The sequence below is a fragment of the Lactuca saligna genome, chromosome 8, assembly GCF_052625555.1.
Source record: "Lactuca saligna cultivar CGN05327 chromosome 8, ASM5262555v1, whole genome shotgun sequence".
NCBI classification, from domain to species: Eukaryota; Viridiplantae; Streptophyta; class Magnoliopsida; order Asterales; family Asteraceae; genus Lactuca; species Lactuca saligna.
In genome coordinates, this window is record NC_136424.1 from 59,093,627 (window position 1) to 59,108,782 (window position 15,156).

At 34.3% G+C, this 15,156-nt stretch overlaps 1 pseudogene across 1 annotated transcript; it reads left to right on the top strand.

The window, feature by feature from the left end:
* The first annotated feature begins 4,315 nt into the window (after positions 1–4,315).
* On the top strand, positions 4,316–11,071 carry LOC145010578 (uncharacterized; annotated as a pseudogene). Its single transcript, XR_013663873.1, has 10 exons — positions 4,316–5,116; positions 6,716–6,786; positions 6,882–7,038; positions 7,125–7,180; positions 7,262–7,327; positions 7,414–9,157; positions 9,258–9,489; positions 9,668–9,771; positions 9,994–10,596; positions 10,765–11,071. The product of XR_013663873.1 is annotated as an uncharacterized LOC145010578 (transcript).
* Positions 11,072–15,156: the final 4,085 nt, after the last annotated feature.

Consider the following 15,156-nt stretch of genomic DNA (forward strand, 5'->3'; position numbering starts at 1 on the left):
GGAAGGAATTTAAGGAAGCTTGTGACCGATCAAGAAAAACTTTTACCTTGGATCAGAACCAAGAACGAAAGCATATAAATTGTATGGTCAAATGAGCCGCAAAATTATTGTGTCAGGAGATGTAGTTTTTGACAAAGATGCAAATTGGGATGAGAAACATCTAATTGATTCTACCTCAACCCATAAAACTGGAATATTTTGGGTTCACTGGTCAGGTATTGTTGATACCGGTGAAGGGTCGGTAACAAGCGGGACAAACCCTAGTAGTGGTGAACAAACAGAATGAAGAAGTGGCGAAAGTGAAAAGTAAGTAGAACAACCAAAAAATAAGGATTAGGAACACGATGATCATGAAGACCGTGAAGCTCCTCCCTTACGAAGGTAAAGTCGGACCATTCATGCACCACACATATATGATGACTATGAAAGAAATTTTATAGTCAAGAACATACATCTACTTCTATCTTTAAATGATGATGAACCTTCAAGCTATAATGAAGCTTGAAGTGATCCAAACTGGGTCAAAGTAATGAGGGAAGAAATTGCTTCCATCGAAAAGAACTGTACTTGGAAGTTAGTCTCAAAAGCCATTAATTCAATCGTAATAGGGCTAAAATGGGTATTTAAGGTCAAAAAAAGATGTGAATGGTTCAACTAGTAAATATAAAGCGAGACTCATCGCAAAAGGCTATTTACAACAACCAAGTATAAATTTTGATGACGTGTTTACACATGTTGCTCATTTTGAAACCATATGAATTCTTATTGCTCTTGCAACATCGAAAGAGTGGGAGTTGCACCACCTAGATGTAAAATCTGCTTTCTTACATGCTGGGTTACAAGAAGAAGTGTTCATTCAACAACCAGAAGGATTTGTGAAGAAGGGAAGAGAAGACTCATCATACAAATTACAAAAGGCGTTATATGGTTTGCGACAAGCACCATGCACATGGGACATCAAGCTAGATGGAATTCTTAAAGGAATGAAATTTCAAAGATGTGTGCAAACACAAGTTGTATATTGAAGATGTATTGGATCATATTTAATTTTGATCGGAGTTTATGTGGATAATCTGGTTGTTATAGGAACAAGCACAATCATCAAATCCAAATTCAAGCAAGCAATGGACACAAACTTTGATATGACTGATCTAGGTGTGCTAATATATTATCTTGGTATTGAAGTGTATCAACAAAATGATGACATCATTATCATATAAGAAAGCTATGCGCAGAAGGTACTCAAAGATGCAGGAATGCATGAGTGCAATCCTAATGTGTTTTGAGCATAACAACATCCTCTGTGTTCATGCAACCCTAATTGCTTTGGATCTATGTTTTTCACTAATTGAACATGCAAAACAAATTCCAAAGCAATAATCATAGATCTAGCATATATAATTCGAAATTCATATATAAGGAGGGTTAAGAATATTACCTTGCTTGTTATGTAGCAATAAAAAGAATTCATTGATTGGTCTTGACTCTTGAAAGCTTAATGCCATAAATGTAGCACCTCTAATGGCTCACAAACACTTGAAACAAGAGGATAAGAGGAGATAGGAGGGAATATGCAGAAGATCGGCTAGGGTTTCTATGCTCTAAGCATTTTTTGAAAACCCTATGTGAAGGGGTCTTAAAATAGTTGAGGCTGCTAGGGTTTTCTGGTGGAAACCCTAATTTTCTGCTTAGGCCTTAAGCAATCCATGGACCTCCTATTCTAGAAGCCTTGGACGAATTCTATAGGGCCTCCCTATAGTTTCACCCACTCCATTCTAAAAGAGTCCAATAGCCCAATTTTGCAACTATCAATGATTTGCAAAAAGTCCTCGTTCTTTTAATTAGTCTCTTTAATACCAAAATTAATTCTAAATTAATTTCTGGTTAAATACTAATTAAATAATATGATTTCTAATTAATATATTATTCTCATAGTATATTTATATGCTTAGACACCTAATCCAACAGTCTCCCACTTGGATAAGTCTAATAAATATAATTGCAAGTACGACTTCAGAATCTGATCAACAATCGTAACTCTCAAAATTCGTTGTCGAACTATGACCTAGTCAGTTGTGTGTCCTTAAGATAAGGGATCATATAATCCTCTGTTCTGCAAGATATCATGTGGACATAGACATGGAATAAAATCATTCTCATTGTCTAATAGTTTGTTTCCCAATTTCTGATTTGTATGACAAGGAACTTAATTGAACACATCAATTTAGTCCTGACGGGCCCGACACATAAGTCAACAAAAAATCATCGAGGGGCCCAAGATATCACTTTTACCCCTTGGGATAAAAGGAATAAATAAACTTTGACTTATATGCTTGTACTATTTACTCATCAAATCATGCACAACAGTTCGTTTTATAACTTCAAGTTACTAATGCGTTTATGCATTATCAATGCACAACCAACTCGTAAACAACAACTCATATATCTCGGTTTAAAGATTATATGATATTATCGTCTCATAGTTACTTGTGATAAATTCCATGAAATAATGACAGTGGGTTTAGTCCAATACTCAAATCCCCATTTTAGGAGTACTCACGAACGTTGCAGCAAACCATTGTTATGTCTAAACACTTAGACAATCTACAATCCAATTCATGACAATGTTGATTCATTACTTACTTCCAAAGTATGATCGACTGTGGATAATTCGAACAATCCAATTAGTCTAGAAGTAAAACATGCAAAGTGAAACACAAGATAAATAATTGACAAAAGATGGTAAACAATTACTTATAAATAAATCTCCAATAATTAATCATCAAATGTCATTTACATTTATATTGTTACAAGTTTCTAAATATCTATCTAATCACTAAAACTAATAGTTCCCTTTAAACCAATGTTCCTCGCATGTTGAATGCGTTTAATCCTACTTAGACCCTTTCTGAGGGGATCTGCAGGATTCTCTTCGGACGATACCCTCTTGAAGACGAGGAGTCCTTCTTCTACCCAATGTATGATAAAATGATATTTCCTATCGATATGTCTAGATCTACCATTATCCCTTGGTTCCTTGGTTAATGCAGCTGCTCCTTCATTATCATAGAAAATTTCCATAGGCTCCTTTACGGCTGGCACAACTCTAAGGTCTCCAGTGAAGTTCTTCAACCATATAGTTTCCTTTGACGCTTCACTCGCAAGTATATACTCTGACTCACATGTTGAATCATCCACGGTCTCCTGCTTGGAACTTTTCCAAGTTATTGCTCCTCCATTGAGTGTAAACACCCAACCAGACTGAGAATGGAAGTTGACTCAGTCTGTCTGAAAACCAACGTCACTATATCTAGTAACTCTCAAGTAATCATTGCCACAAAGTACAAGGACCCAATCCTTAGTTCTTCGGATATACTTAAGAATGTTCTTAACCGCTATCCAATGAGCTTTACCCGGATTCCTTTGATATCGACTGACCATGCTCAAAGAAAAAGCCACATCAGGACGAGTATGTGTCATAGTATACATGATCAATCCAACGGAGGAAGCATATGGAATCCGACTCATTTCTGCTATCTCGACATTGGTACTCGGACTTTGAGTCTCACTCAACTTGGTGTTGCTCTGGATAGGTAATTCTCCTTTCTTGGAATTCTCCATGCTAAAACGCTTCGACACATTATCCAAGTAAGTACTTTGACTAAGTCCAGTTAGTCTTCTACTCCTATATCTCAAGATCCTTATCCCCAGAATATAAGCAGTCTCTCTTAGATCCTTCATAGAGAAACACTTTCCAAGCCAAGACTTAACTCCCTGCAAGATTGGAACGTTGTTTCCTATGAGCAGTGTGTCATCAACATATAATAATAGAAAGCTAACTATACACATGACTCATCGAAGCAAAGATTCCATCTGCGAGAAGCTTGCTTCAATCCATAGATTGATTTCGCAAGCTTACACACTCTATTAGGGTACTCAGGATCTACAAAACCCTTTGGCTGACTCATGTAAACATCTTCAACCAACTTTTCATTAAGGAAAGTGGTTTTGACATCCATATGCCAAATTGCATAATCATGAAATGAAGCTATGACTAGCATAACCCTAATAGATTTGATCTTAGCCACCGATACTACTAGAAAAAAAGCCTTTAATGACACGCAAACAATGACACACAATGAAGGATAGAGGAAAAGCATTTTGTGCGCGCCCTAAACTTAGTGTCCAAAAAAAACACGGAGGGCGCATATGATACAATGTGTGTCGTGTGCGCACGTCGCTTTATATATATATATATATATATATATATTTTCATAAACACGCGTTTTAGAAGCTCGCGGGGAAATAATTTTTTTTTCATAAACACGGGTTTTAGAAGCTCGCGGGGAAATAAAATTCCAAAAGTTTGAAAAGCCGCCATGCTCTCCTCTACCTTCTTTCAATCGTTCTTCTCTCTCTCTCTCTCAATCAAATACCAAAAATTGACTATTGTTGGAACTAGGATTCCGGTTCTTAGTGAAATCGATGGTTTTTTGGTGACCAGGCCATGAAATTGATCAAAGGGGTACAATTGTTGGAACCACGACTATTGTTGGAACTAGGGTTTCAGTTCATAAACCCTCAATCTACTTCTCTCGATCTTCATTTCCTCAAGTATTTTCTCAGCCTCTCAATCAATAGAAGAGAGTTGTATCACGACCGCAAATTTAGAGTGATTTCCATATCAAGTAGAACCATAGCTCCATTACACTCAAGGTCTCGAAACTCCATGGTTAATCACCATCAACATTCTGCTTCTTTATTTGTTCCAGAGGTTCGTCTTCCTTTATTACGAGTTTTATCACCTTTTTAAGCGAACTCGATTAGCCCTCGATACCTAATGTTATCTTTTGCGTTGTTGCTTCTGCTCCGTTCTTCTTGAAACCTCCCCACACTCTCATGTCAAATTCGACACTTTTGTCAAAACATAATTTATGATATCAAGTTGGAAATCAACAGAAATGGCTATGAATGCCGGTTGGGTTGGATGATTCTCTAGAGGACGAGAGAGATTTGGATCAGATGATGGCAGATCGTAGTGCTGCAGAGATTGGGCTTGATACCATGGAGGGTGTTGCGTCAAGGGAAAAGCTCCCCCATCATCACAATGACCAAGGTCGGTTAGGGTTTCCAGTTTTTTTTGCTATTTTATTTCCATACCTTCACCATCACCAATGTTACTTTGTGCTTCATCTGATGTACAATTACCTTCTCCTTGTTATGGTGGCAATACTCCTATGGGTTGCTCTGATTCTCCATGGGATAATTTTCCCCTTCTCCTGTTCCAATTAGGGCAATAATGAGAGTGTGATGTTAGAGATGGAGTACAACTCTGAGAGTATAAAGGTTGTTGCAATACATATTTGCATCAATTATTCCATTAGACTCTCTGTACCGATGTCCTCAAAATAGGGAGCTTAGACATACTCTCAAGTGTCAACATTAAAACAATAGATTGAATTCTTCATTTAATGTAGAAAATTTTGAAAGTTGTAATAAAACTTTATAATGATGTAATAAGGTATCATTAGTATTATAGCTGCAACAAAGTCTACAGCTGGTGTGGAATTTCAGAATGATTAGGTTTCATCTCAGGAATCATGGAGCTTAACTTTATTTCAGGAATCATGTACATCCATCTTGGGTCAAATCCGAAATACTAAGCTATAAACAGGTTTCCACATCAATGGTACAACACATGCTTGATTACGTTTTGGAAAATTCAAGTCCATTAACTGGTACCCCACATGGAAAAAAGAAAAACAAAGTAACAACCCATTTGAAACCTGATGATGCGGGCCATACCCGATGCAACATTTTGTTACTAAAGAGCGACATAGACAATAGGTCTGATCTTTAATTCTTGGGTATCTCTTATTTTTTTTTCTTCTGACTCAAATCAAGAAAGAAATGACATCCCCACAGAGTTGCTAACTATTCCAGAAATACGGTCACATCTGTGATCTGTTACTGCAGAGTTGCTAACTATTTAAGCTAATCACATTTTTTTTGAACTTTAAACTGTTAAATCTTTATATAAAAAAATGTTACAGATATGAATCTTAATAGTTTAATAAAGAATTGGGATATCAAGTGGAGAAGTGGGTTCTCAAGTTACACAATTGCTCCTGATTACTGGCTTTTTATGTGGTATTTATCATGGGGTGGACCCAACTTTTTGATGAGATTGCTGATGGATCATGGAATATAATTAGTGGTGCAGACCATAAGTTTTTTGGCCAATGACATGATATCCTTTTCATAGTTAAAATTAGATGAGTTGTACATAGGATTAAGTTATCCTATTAATCTTTTTTGCTTCTAAATGTTGTTCTGTCTTCATGATCCTTGATTTTCATAATTACAATTAGAGAGCAATATGAAATGCTGGATATTACTTGTCAAACTTCTTTCCGCTGTTCATTTTTTTAATGGTAGTTGTAAACGTATGTTTCATTTTGTCTTGTATAGTTGATTCTTTGGAGATAAAGAAAGGTAGATGATTAGCAGATATATATATATATATATATATATATATATATATATATATATATATATATATATATATAAGTATTTATAATGTATAGAATGTTTTTGTGTATACATCATACAGATATTCTGGACATAATCCAGAAATCTAGAAAGAACAGTTGCGTATGACTTTTCCGGGTTTGGGGCAATATTATATTGAACTAATGGAAACTTCATCATGCAGGTGTTCTTCTTGGGGCATGCTTATATGGAGAAAAAAGTGCATCAAGTTTAGCTGATGGGATCAAGAATCAGGTGGATGGTAGTTTCTACTTTATAATTTCACATAATTATGAGCCATAAAGAAAATAGAAGGTCCTGGTACATTTTATTTATTTATTTTGAAATAGGGGGAGGGAAATGAAAAGATCCCTAAAGATGTTCAATCTTCTTCTTCTTCTTCACCATCTGGACACCATGAAAGGAAACCACTAAGGCCTCTGTCTCCTTGGATCACTGATTATTGCTTGCTGCACCTTTAGGTATTAGAAGCAACTACTTTGATTGGTAAGTGCTTGTTTAATTATTAAAAAAAAGTTCTTTTTGTGTGTTTTCATGATTATTGCCTTTTCTTACTTATTTAACATTTGTAGGTGTGGGGGTGTTATGGGAAAATACGTTGTAGGTGAACTGAAGCCACCTTCTCTTGGTAAGTGGAAAAGTTTTTTTTTATGCAACTTTTGAAAGAAGGATAATAACGATTAACACAGTAGTAAAATTTTGTGTTTAGTAATGGCTTCTACATATGGATCTGGAAAGCATCCATAGTTAATGCCATCTACACCAAGGTAAACTGGTTAGTAATCGCCTGTAAACTAACCTAATTTATATATATGGACTTGGTGTAGAATCATACATTATTGATATATTTTTATTTTTCAGTGGATTAATCATGTTGAAGATGTTATCAGACATTCGACAATGTTGCTGAGCATCCATTTCACTTTACACACACATATATTTTATATATATTACACATTCTCTCCCACTAGCCCCAATCATCCTGAGCTCAAATCTTTATGGGTATTTGTTACCAAATAAGGAAAGAATGGATAGAGTAAGAACACCAAAGTTGCGTAGATACATAGCAATACTGTGTGTCATTGTGTTTCTAAATATATAATGTTCAGAGGAGGTAGACATAACCATCATTGAAAGTGTCACGTCTAAAGGAGCTGGTATGTAGTATGTACTAGTTGATTCATTAGATTAAACCTATGTTTCATATCATTATTTCTAATAATAGAAAGTCATAAGTTTAGAAAGATTTGACGAGTGTAATTGCTTGAGGTGCAGTTTGTTTAGATGGAAGCCCACCTGCTTTCCAGCTTGATAGAGGGTTTGGAGATGGTGTCAATAATTGGTTGGTTCATATACAGGTCTATCTTCCTTAATTTGTTAAGTAATCATGACTTTCTATTTTTATTTTAATAAGAAAACGTTCTTAACTTAGAAAGAACCTATACGTATTGCTTTTCATGAAGCCCAAATACTCGGTGGTCAATCCAATCTCAATTTGTGCATTCACTATGATAAGAGAAACATATTTTTATTTGCATAAAGTATACATGTGTTACGTCTATACAGTGTAGTCATACAATATAGCAATGGATTTACATCATGCAAAGCACCAGAGCATATATACATGGGTTTAGGCCATAATATGTTTCATCTTATCGAGAACTTCTTGATTTCCCTAATTTGTTGCTGATGCAGTTGAATATCCCACCATCCATTGTTAATTTATCCAATCTTTCATGGTTGGATCTAAGTGATAACAAGCTTCAGGGACCCATTCCCGTGTCTAATGAAACAACCCCTGGTATGGTCTTGACAGGTTAAAGAATGCAAATTTTTGCCGATCAAGGTGGTGATTCTCATTGGATTTACATGGGGCAAAGTAATTATTGCTCAAATTTTTTATGTTATGTTCTATAATTCTTATTCTCACCTGAAATTGTATCATAGGGGCCATAGTAAGGTCGTGTTAGATGCATAACATTTTCAATACCTCACTATTTTGATATTCAATCTTCCATTCAAGCAGATGATTCATTGTACTTTCACTAGAAAATGACTGTGTTGCCCTTGTGTCTTTTATCTTTTGTTTAGCTGAGAAGTTTAATTTGTATATGATTCCTTTGTTTTGTTTGTAAGGTGGTTTTGATGGTAACTCCATGAAGGTAGCTGAGTTATTGTTCAACAATGGGTTCAAAAGCTTCAGAGTATATATCCATTTGCCAAATCCAAAATCCTCATTGTAAAAGTCAACACAACTACTGGATAAGGGTTGCCATTTTCGTATTTACCCTGGGCGAAACAAGTTGCAGAGTAAATTTCATATGCAGCACCCTTACGCATACAACACTTTATCCAGACAAATATTATCACCATTCAAGACTTAATTGGAAAAAAGAAAGAAACAACCCTTAGTCTACTTGCAGTTATGTTTTCTGTTCAAAAATTCTGAGAAAAATGACTACTTTTTGAACAATGATTTATTTACTAGTGTTTGGCTGTTGATGGTTCTGAATGGGATAACCAACTTAAGATGCAACATTAGAAATGTCCATCATCGATTCAGATACTAAATAGAATACAATGTCTCAAATTGGGAATAGATTCGGTTAGTTCCACTTCCCCCAATCAATTGTCATTTGTCCTCTTTGTGAAAAAAAAAATCTATGTTTGATTAATGATGATGTTTCCTCACTTTCTTCTTACAGTCATTACTAGATGCGGATAAAGTTAATGCTGCACATGTATCACCATGTGACATTGTTGCTGTCATTCGTCCTGCTACTTATAAGTCTGGGATTGCGTGTGAAGAATTAGATCAAAAATATGTGATGAAAGATAACTTTGAGATGTCATTATCAGTTACATTTTCTGAAAATGGAAATGAAACCAATATCTATTTAGGACGTGTAACGCCTTCATCATGAAAGGACCTGCATGGTTTGTATATATTTCAACCAAAATGCAATTCCTATCCTCTGTTTCAAAAAGCTGGAATTTATACATTCACATTTTCCATTGTGAATAACATTGAATTGATTTAATGTATATTTAATCACATGGCTTTACAATCATATGATTTTGTTAATGATTAGCATTTACATATTTCTATCATCAGAGCGATTCAAGATGTGAGAAACATGTGGTGAAGGTCAAAGTTGAAGCGTCGTGTGAGGTCCACAAATGGGCACTTGCCAAGAAGCTTCCTGATTATAATGTCATGTAAGAAAAATATAATTTATGTGTGCACTTTTATAAAATCTAATACCTCATATATATATATATATATATATATATATATATATATATATATATATATATGTGTGTGTGTGTGTGTGTGTTTCATAGGTAGTTACCATTTCAACTTATGACTTTTGACTTCAAGGGTGTTGATATTCTCATAGGTTCATACTTCTAACATTTATATTTATATTTGTTATGCAGCATGAAAGTATTGGTTTAATCAAGTCAATTTCTTAATATATTAAAAGAATTTATGGTGTACTATAATAGATGACAAGGCTGCTGGACATTCTAGAAATGGTATTCAGTTCAAAGGATAGTACAATTATAAATGAAGATATTGATAGAATCATTGCTAAGGGAGAGGAGGCAACTGCAGAACTTGATGCCAAGGGGTCGGCTTAACCCAGCCCCAGCCCCTGCCACTGATGAACATGAGCCCTTAAACCTAGACTCTGACCGTGGTTCACCTGTTATGAAGAAGAAACGAGTGAGCCTCAGCCAAGGGGTCGGCTTAACTCACCAAGTACTCGACTCTAGCTTAAGGCAACATCCGATTGTGTATGAAATGTCGGTTAACAATCAAGATTAAAAATTAGGCCGAGCCAATTGAAATTGGAATTTATCCCAGGGAGATTGTTTTCTACTTTGTGCAGTTTCTTTATAGAAATATATATAATATAATTTATGTTTCATTAGGTGGGATGGGTTTGGGTGTGGTAATACTCTTTAAAACTTGTAATTCATGTTATGATACCAAGACAGATTGGAAGACAAAGCACAGAACTCCATCAAATGTGTGAAGTAAGATTCTTATCTTAATTCATGAAACAATAGTCTTTTTATTTCTTTTCTTTTCTTTCTTTTGTGTTCTCATTGGCCAAAATTTGTGAGATACTAATTCTTTTATTTATTTATTTGTAAATCCCATCTCACCTTTTAGTTTTTGTGTTTTTTTTTTGTTGTTGGCAGCTTCAAAAATAGTCTACACCAGAAGACATTGATGATTTGGATGATGTGGATGCAGTTATAAGCTACATGCCACAAAATTTTAGAGGAACATTAATCAGACAACAATAACAAAGGTATGAAAGAAATAAGCAATCAGAAGTTGATGCTTTGGTAAATTCAGGTGGTACCATACGTGACAATGGATTGTATTTTTTGTATCTAATTCGTTTGTAAATTTTTGTTACAACTTCTATTTATTTGTTTTATATTTCCATGGAACGATTATTTGTATGACATTAAATTTATGCAATGGATTCTATTTTTTGTATATGATATTTTATTTTTTATTATGAAACATTAAATACAAATTTAATTTGAAAATAAGTAAATCTATAAATAATATTTTTTTAAACCATTAAAATTATGATACGCAAAAACGTGTGTCATCTTCATTTACGATATGGCCTTTCTGATGGGTTTTGATCATAAGAACATCCTATGTGCTCATACAAACCCTAGTGCTTGGATCTAGGTTTCTCTATTGTATATGCAATTTATCCAAGACTATAAACCATAATTCTAGCATATGATAATCGATATTAACATAATAATGGGTTTAAGATATTACCTTGATTGTTATGTAGCAATAACAATCACAAGTCCTTCTTGTAATGACTTTAGAAAGCTTAGAGTCACAAATGTCACTCCTCTAATGGTTCACAAACACCAAGAGCAAGAGGATGAAGAGGGGAAGAGAAGGAGGCTACCCAAAACCGTCCAAAACCCTAGAAGAAAGCTTGTCCACGTTTTTGAGGCATAAGGGTTCTATATATAGAGAGGCTATTAGGGTTATCTAACAAGGAAACCCTAATTTGGATGTTTAAGCCCTAAGCAACCCATGGATTCCTTTCTTAAAGGCCTTGGACGATTTCTTATGGGTTCCCCCATTGAATTCGTCCAACCTTATAATAATAAGGTAATCCATAGCCCAATTGCAATTATCTTATAATTACAATTCCAGTCCCTTAAGTTTAATTAATCTCTTTTAGCCACAAAACTAATTATCAATTAATTCTTGACTAATATTAATTAAACAATATGATTTTTCCTTTAATATATTATTCCCATAATATATTAAGAAATCATATTTAATCATTTCTCTCCATAATTCATCCTATCAAGTTGCTTTGGTGAAGGCAACCCAAAAGGACCATGCACCATCGGGTCAAGTACATACCAAAATAGTTATGGACTTAGACACTAATCCAACAGTCTCCCACTTCGATAAGTCTAATAACTATTCTGCGTATGACTCCATATCCTGATCTGCAATCGTAGCTTTCCAAAGCCACTGTCAACTCTGATCCTATCAGATACGCGTTTCCTTTAGATAGGGGATCATATATTCCTCCATTCTAGATATCGTATAAGACATGATTTCAAATCATTTTTTTCTGTACTACTTCTTAACTTCCGATTTATGACGAATGACTAATTGAGCAAATCAAATTAGCCCTAGCCCGGCCGAGCATTTACGTTTGTCATCTCTAAATCATTGAGGGGCCCAAAGATATCGCTTTTATCCTACTTTGGATAAAAGGAACGGATAAACTTTGATTCAATGTTCGCTTGCACTCACTTACCGAATCACACGCAACAATATGTTTTATGACACCAAGTTACTGGTGCGTTTACATATTATCAATGTGCAACCGATTTGCAAGATAAAACTCACACATCTCGGTTTCAAGAATATAAGATGTTATCGTCTCACCAATCACTCGTGATAAAATCCATGAAGTGATCCAAGTGAGCGTGGGTTTAATCCAATGCTCAAATCATATTCATAAGCACTCATGAACGTTGCAGCAAACATTTGCTTATGTCTAATTCTCTTTAGACAATCCACACACCAATTCACGACAGTCTTCATTCATACCTACTTCCAACATATGAATGACTGTGGCCCGTTTGAATAATTTGACTATTCTTAACCAATTAAATTATTTAGGAAGTCAAAACATGCAAAGTGAAACACAAGAATAATACTAATCCCATATGGCCTCAAACTTTTGAGTATAAATAAAACACCTGTTATTTATCACCATATCGATTACTCATTATTTGTCATTTCGGGTAATCAACTTCTTACTTGAATTACAACACTTCTCCCATGCTCTCAGCATGCACACAATGTTTACCTATAGTTCTTACTTTGTGAAATAGATCAAATGAACACATTTCCAATCATACTCATTTCACAACTCCAAATCCTTTTTCATAAGTGAAAGAATATCAAATTCTTGCCACTTATAGAATATGTTAGATTCTAACATTTTATGCAATGATCCTTTTCGTAATGTCATAGCACAAAAAGTCACAAAGACTATTGCCAATGATATTACAAAGTCCTGTATCGGAGATTGTTACAATACAATTCCTTAGATATGATGTCTCTCACTCAAAGTACATTCCATTGAACATCCTTTGCATAAAAGTTTCTAATCTAGACATAGATTCTCAATATCTAACTCCCAATATGGAAACCTTTCCATACCAACTTATTCTTAATAGAATCTTATCTATTCATAATAATGTCGATATACTCCATCCAATACTATACTTCCAACTATTCACAAGCGACCAATCCTCGGCGAACTTTGGATTGTCCTTTGATAGTTGTTTAATTATCTTAGTCAAAACCGATTCTTGTCCTTTTTCCCTCTAAATGCACTAGACATTTGGAAAATTTTAAAATGGTCAAATATTATAGCATTTGCAATCGATCCTATACCCGAAGCGTATGAGACACGATTCATAATGTCTTACAAAAAGATTTGATACTTTATCAATCTTCTGCCATAATATTTTATGTGCTACGTTCTCATCATTCGAAATATGAAGAGGAATGCCGTAATCATAATCGAAATTTAAGAACGCACTATGTATCCTTTGACTAAATTTATTAAAATTTCTCAATCTAAGCTTTAGATTTTGAAATGAAGCATAATATTCTCTCCCTTAATTATAACAAAACAACTATTCAACTCTTACAACTTTGCAAAGTTTGACTCTTGTTTTCTATAATTAATATTGCTAACTTGCAATACTTGCCTTAATAATCATACAATCATAACATTTATGCTCCCACTATCATGATGATTATTATAAACATAACACTTATGCTCCCACTAGTTTTGACATGTATTTAGAAAACAGCTTAACTTATAGAAAAACAATACTTATTGAAATTCTTAAGTTCATGTTTCTAATACTTAATGCTTTGACAATTCTTTATCAAGGCCTCTTAATCTCATACACCTTTATCCAAGATAGCTCATATGTGTCTTAAACAATTAAGACTAATTGCCAAATCTCACAATTCGAATCATGGAAAGGGATACCGTAACCATAATCAAATTTGAGAATGCAATTTTACAATTGCTATCTTCTTAAAATCTCTCTTAGTGAAAGCATTTCCTCACAGTCATTTTCATGGAGGAGGGAATCTTATGATACTTAGATTTTAATGGTGTATGTGTTCCTATCCATGTGAATTTGTCAAAACCAAAGTTTACGACAAATTCAAACTCATATGGACCAAACTTTCTTAATCTTGATTTCTTGACTTATGGTAACATAACTCCCACCTTGTCTTCCAAGCAGTTAAGCAGCTCACCCTTTTCCTATCAATGTACTTTTCATTGATTAAGGTCCTTTCCTTTTATGCATAATGAGAACTCATAGGGCTCACATGCATAATTAACCTAATTGGAACGGCACAGAAATAATATAGTGTCAACACGATAGGTTGTAAACCTCAAGTCATGTGCTAGTGATGTTAGATAAGGTTTATTTTAATTTGTTCTTGAAACCTTTCAATACAATTAAGACTCCCACTGACTCCTTGACATATAAGATTCTCTTGTCAATAAACATTTCTCGACAAACAAATATTCAAGAGTTAGTGTAGCTTTTATCAAGATAAAACACTTCACAAAATTGGTCCTAGTTGGTCTTTGTCTTATCCAAGACATCACAACTTTCCACATTTGGTGAATGTTATAAACCTTCTTAAGACTTGTCACTCAATGTCACAATCTTAACTCTAAGACTTGTTTTGGAACGAAGTATGATTAACTTCTTGATTTAACCATTTCTTCAATTCTTGATTTCTCTTCTTAGACATACAATTGTACTAAGACTCACTTAGAGGATCAATTGAGATATGGTTCTTAATCATTAAGACTTATCATAAAACATAATAAAAGGTACTCTCCCTTCTTCTTAGAATAGAGAAACTTTTATCTTTCTGCCTACTTGATTCTTCTTATTCGTTCTGCTTATTGACTTAAACTTTTACAATCAATTCATAATTACACTTAATCTTATAAGTATAATCATATTTACTAA